Raw genomic sequence first — 6572 nt, 5'->3', positions numbered from 1 at the left:
ATTGCTGAAGCCTGGCTTGGAGAATTTTGAGCATTACTTTACTAGCATGTGAGATGAGTGCAATTGTGCGGTGGTTTGAGCATTCTTTGCCATATTTCAGGATTTGAAATAGCTCAAATGGAATTTCATCACCTCACTAGCTTTGTGATGCTTCCTAAGGCCCACTTGACTTCACATTCCAGGATGTCTGGCTCTAGGTGAGTGATCACACCATCATGATTATCTGGGTTGTGAAGATCTTTTTTGTATGGATTTTCTGTGTGTTCTTGGCACCTCTTCTTAATGTATTCTGCTTCTGTTAGGTCCATAATATTTCTGTCCTTTATTGTGCCCATCTTTGCATGAAATGTTCCCTTGGTATCTCTAATATTATTGAAGAGATCTCTAGTCTTTCCCATTCTATTGTTTCCCTCTATTTCTTTGCACTGATCACTGAGGAAGGCTTTCTTTTTCTTTTTTTTTTCTTTTTTTTTTTTACATGTATTCCCCATCCCGGTCCCCCCTCCCACCTCCCTCTCCACCCCATCCCTCTGGGTCTTCCCAGTGCACCAGGCCCGAGCACTTGTCTCATGCATCCAACCTGGGCTGGTGATCTGTTTCACCCTAGATAATATACATGTTTCGGTGCTGTTCTCTTGAAACATCCCACCCTTGCCTTCTCCCACAGAGTCCACAAGTCTGTTCTATACATCTGAGTCTCTTTTTCTGTTTTGCATATAGGGTTATCGTTACCATCTTTCTAAATTCCATATATATGTGTTAGTATACTGTAATGGTCTTTATCTTTCTGGCTTACTTCGCTCTGTATAATGGGCTCCAGTTTCATCCATCTCATTAGAACTGATTCAAATGAATTCTTTTTAATGGCTGAGTAATATTCCATGGTGTATATGTACCACAGCTTCCTCATCCATTCGTCTGCTGATGGGCATCTGGGTTGCTTCCATGTCCTGGCTATTATAAACAGTGCTGCAATGAACACTGGGGTGCACGTGTCTCTTTCAGATCTGGTTTCCTTGGTGTGTATGCCTAGAAGTGGGATTGCTGGGTCATATGGCAGTTCTATTTCCAGCTTTTTAAGGAATCTCCACACTGTTTTCCATAGTGGCTGTACTAATTTGCATTCCCACCAACAGAGGAAGGCTTTCTTATCTCTCCTTGCTATTCTTTGGAACTCTAAATTCAAATGGGTATACCTTTCCTTTTCTCCTCTGCTTTTCACTTCTCTTCTTTTCACAGATATTTGTAAGGCCTCCTCAGACAACCATTTTGCTTTTTTGCATTTCTTTTTCTTGGGGATGGTCTTGATCCCTGTCTCTTGTGCAATGTCATGAACCTCCATCCATAGTTCATCAGGCACTCTGTCTATCAGATCTAGTCCCTTAAATCTATTTCTCACTTCCACTGTATAATCATAAGGAATTTGATTTAGGTCATACCTGAATGGTCTAGTGGTTTTCCCTACTTTCTTAAAAGTCTGAATTTTGCAATAAGGAGTTGATCTGAGACACAGTCAGCTCCTGGTCTTGTTTTTGTTGACTGTATAGAGTTTCTCCATCTTTGGCTGCAAAGAATGTAATCAATCTGATTTTGGTGTTGACCATCTGGTGATGTCCATGTGTAGAGTCTTCTCTTGTGTTGTTGGAAGAGGGTGTTTGCTATGACCAGTGCGTTCTCTTGGCAGAACTCTATTAGCCTTTGCCCTACTTCATTCTGTAGTCCAAGACCAAATTTGCCTGTTACTCCAGGTGTTTCTTGACTTCCCATTTTTGCACTCCAGTCCCCTATAATAAAAAAGACATCTTTTTTGGGGTGTAGTTGTAAAAGGTCTTGTTGTTCTTCATAGAGCCATTCAACTTCAGCTTCTTCAGCATTACTGGTTGGAGCATAGACTTGGATTACCATGATATTGAATGGTTTGCCTTGGAAATGAACAGAGATCATTCTGTCGTTTTTGAGACTGCATCCAAGTACTGCATTTTGGACTCTTGTTGACTATGATGGTTACTCCATTTCTTCTAAGGGATTCCTGCCCACAGTAGTAGATATAATGGTCATCTGAGTTAAACTAACCCACTCAAGTCCATTTTAGTTTGCTGATTCCTAGAATGTAGACATTCACTCTTGCCATCTCCTGTTTGACCACTTCCAATTTGCCTTGATTCATGGACCTAACATTCCAGGTTCCTATGCTATATTGCTTTTTACAGCATCGGACCCTGCTTCTATCACCAGTCCTATCCACAACTGGGTATTGTATTTGCTTTGGCTCCATCCCTTCATTCTTTCTGGAGTTATTTCTCCACTGATCTACAGTAGCATATTGTGCACCTACCGACCTGGGGAGTTCATCTTTCAGTATCCTATCATTTTGCCTTCTCATACTGTTCATGGGGTTCTCAAGGCCAGAATACTGAAGTAGTTTGCCATTCCCTTCTCCAGTGGGCCACATTCTGTCAGAACTCTCCACCAAGACCTGTCCATCTTGGGTGGCCCTGCATGGCATGGCTTAGTTTCTTTGAGTTAGACAAGGATGTGGCCCATGCGATTAGATATGTTAGTTTTCTGTGATTGTGGTTTCAGTGTGTCTGCCCTCTGATGCTCTCTTTCATCGCCTACCATCTTATTGGGTTTTCTCTTACCTTGAACGTGAGATATCTCTTCATGGCTGTTCCAGCAAAGTTCAACCACTGCTCCTTACCTTGGATGTGGGATATCTCCTCACGGCCGCTGCTACTGACCTTGGACATAGTATATCTCCTCTCGGCCGCTCACTGCACCAGAGCTGCGCAGCTAGTAGAAGGCTGCTAATTCGAGAAAGAAATGTCTCAAAACTCAGAGCCTGGCGCCAGGCCCCTCTCCCACAACATGCATTTTGAGATAACATTGGCACAAGATGAGTTGTTTGGGGCCATAAAACGATTGACATGAATCTTGAAGAAAGGCAGGTTTCTAAGCAAATATATAGTTTCATTAACATAGATTAGGAGAACAATTGTATGAGTAAAACATACTGGTTTGTTGAGCCATTATTGGTTCTGAATCTCTTAAGTGGAACCGATTTGAAGAAAGACAGAGTCTAGGGTAAATACATATTCATTAACATAGCTTAAGAAAAACATTTCCATAAGAAAAACACATTGGTTAGCTCAAGGTTTGAGAAAAGTTAAGTTCAGGTGGAATCAGGTGTCATCATGGCAACACAGAATTTTACAAGAAACCTTTAAATTTTGTATAGAGAAGGAAAATAATCTGACACATGCAGTTTGTTTCCTCCTGCTGCTTAAGAGAGATGAAAAAATGGCTGACACTTGCAACCTATTTCCTCTATTTGGAGACCCGTAGCCTTCCTGCCTGTTACCCTCTCAATACCATTAGTCTTTCAAGGCCGACAAAAAAGCACAAGCAAAAAAGCACAGACAGACAAAAAAGCACAAGCTTGGAAATCACAGATGGGAGTATGGAATGCAAACAAGGAATCAAGTATTAAATTTAGAAGTTCTTTATATTGGACAGTGTGGTAAAATTATGTATATATATTAGATTTTAATAATGTCTAGGATGAATTTTGTAATCTCTATGGTGACCACTAAAATAACAGTAAAAATGTATCATCAACAAGGTAATAGAGAGGGAAAATAGAATTTTAAAAATATTAAGCAATCCAAAAAAGAGCAAGAGAAAAGAGAAAGAGCAATACAAAATAGGCAGAACAAATAATCAAATAATAAGATTATAGATTTAAGTACAAATATACCACTAATTTATTGGTAAACAGCTTAAATATTCCAATCAAAAGACAAAACTTGTCAGTCAGTGGATTTTTTAAAATAGTTACGATTTGCTGCTTAGAAGAGATTCACTTTCAGTATCAAGCCACAGAAGGCTGAAAGTGGAAAACTGGAAAAAGATATACCATGCAAATATTAACAAGAGAAATCTGATGTAGCAGTGGCAATATCAGATAAAGTAGATTTTAAAGCAAGGAGCATCAGTAAAGACAAAAAGGGACATTTACAAGTTGTTACCATTTTATTTTATAAGTGTATATAAGTATAATTTATAAGTATATACATCTAGAGTTTTCCCTGTTTATTTATATATATGTGTGTGTGTATACATATGTATTTGAAAAAAAACCCATAATATACATATCATCCCTTTACCTATTTTTACTTAAAAAATGTATATCATAAATATATTTCCACTGAAAACTTTTGGTTTTGTTATAGCTTGTAAAGGCTACACTGTATTCTATGATATGACAGTAACATGACTTCTTTAGCATATTCCCTGTTGAATATTCAAGTTGTTTAGTATTATAAATAACACTGCAATGAGCATTTTTATGAATATATGTTTGTGCATTTGTTGTATCATTTTAGTAGAATGCTGTTCCAGAAATTAAATTCTTGGATTCAAAGGTATACATATTTTAAAGACGTTCTAATATACATTCAACAAACTTTATTAGTTTATACTCCTGACAATTATGTAAGTGATGGCAAAGGTTAAAAAAAAAAAAAACTGAAGCAGCATAAAAAGACCATGAAGAGGGAAAACTTTAAGTAAATTAAGTTAAATTTATGTAATATGGCTGACAAAAAGATTGAGGGCTGCATATCCTGATGGAAAGATACTTAGGGCATGTCACTATTCGCTTATTTTCTGTTAAACTATGTGTCTATTTGTCACTGTGTGCAAATTCCACAAGAATACATTCTAGTGCAACATTCAAACCCAGAAAAAGCATTAGTACCGCTTTAATGCCACCGTCTTCATCAAAGCACAGTTACCTCCCCTGTTTATAAACTTTTAAAAATGCTTTTCTACACATTACACATACATGTCTTATTTATATATTTTAATATATAAATGGGTCTCTTCAGTAAGTGGTGCTGGAAAAACTGGACAGCTACATGTAAAGGAATGAAATGAGAACATTCTCTAATAACATACACAAAAATAAACTCAAAATGACTTAAAGACCTAAATGTAAGACCGGATGCTATAAAACTCCTACAGAAAAGCATAAGCAGAGCACTCTTTGACATGAATCACAGCAGTATCTTTTGGGGATTGCCTCCTGGAGTAATGGAAATAAAAACAAAAATAAACAAATGAGACCTAATTGAACTTAAAAGCTTTTGACAGCAAAGGAAACCACCAACAAAATGGAGACAGCTTACAGAATGGGAGAAAATACTTGCAAATGAAGTGACTGTCAAGGGATCAGTCTTCAAAGTATACAATGGCTCTTGTAGCTCCATGTCAAAAAACAAACAACCCAATCACAAGAAGATCTAAGCAGACATTTCTCCAAAGAAGTCCTTTTGGGTGGCCAAAAAGCACATGAAAAGATGCTCAACATCACTAATTGTTAGAGAAATGCAAATCAAAGCTACAATGAGGTATCATCTCACACTGGTCAGAATGGCCACCATCAAAAACATCTACAAACAATAAATGGTAGAGAGGGTGAGCATGGGTACCTTAAAGAAAATTAAAAACAGAGCCACCGTGTGTGTGCTTAGTCACTCAGTCATATCTGACTCTTTTCGACCCCATGGACTAAGCCCTCCAGTCTCCTCTATCCATAGGGATTCTACATATGACCCAGAAATTCCAGTCCCGAGCATGTACTGAAAGGAAAAATGCACCCCAATGTTCATTGCAGTGCTGTTTACAATAGCCAGGACTATTCATTTAGGATGAAAGCATCCTAAATGTCAATAGGCAAATGAATAGACAAAGAAGATGTGGTACATATCTACAATGGAATATTACTCAGCCACATAATAGGATGAAATAATGTCATTTGCAGTAACATGGATGGACCTAGAGATTATCATACTGGGTGAAGTAAGTAACACAGAGAAAAACAATCTATAATATTGCTTATATGTGGAACCAAAAAAAAAAGGTTCCCAAATGAACTCATTTACAAAACAGACTCACAGATATAGAAAATAAACTTATGGTTATCAAAGGGGTGTAGAGGGATAAATTAGGAGTTTGGGATTAAACATGCCTACTACTACATATAAAATGTGAGTTAAAAGAATAATCTCTTACTGTTTAAGACATCTTATATTGCCACTAATTACTAATTAACAGTGCATGAGAACATGGAGAAAGCGGTTCTGTCATGTGCTTGAGTGGAGTGTAAACTGCCTAGTCTTTCTGGAGGGTACTTTGGTGGTATATTCACTAAATATATAAAATCTCACATCTTTCTTTTGCCAGTGTCAAATGTATTAAAATCTCATACCCTTAGTTGAACAATTTTTTTATAGTAGAATGTCCTAAAACAAGACCACCTGTGGGCAAAGCTGTACATACCAGGTTGTTCATTGTTACCTTATTTTTATTAGCTCCAGACTCAGAACAATTTCATGTACATCAATGGGGGGATGGAGGTGGAAGTAAATAAGCAATAGTGTAAACAAGCTACGGAAGAGTATGCAGCAGCTAAAAAGAATAAAGCAACATTATATGTACTTGTTCATACACATTATATGTATAAGCTCTCTGAGATCTAATTTTAAGTGGAAAAAAGAAAAAGAAATCGG

This window comes from Odocoileus virginianus, chromosome X (genome assembly GCF_023699985.2).
Source record: "Odocoileus virginianus isolate 20LAN1187 ecotype Illinois chromosome X, Ovbor_1.2, whole genome shotgun sequence".
Lineage (NCBI taxonomy): Eukaryota > Metazoa > Chordata > Mammalia > Artiodactyla > Cervidae > Odocoileus > Odocoileus virginianus.
The sequence above is the reverse complement of the archived record's forward strand: the minus strand, read 5'-3'. Positions refer to the sequence as shown.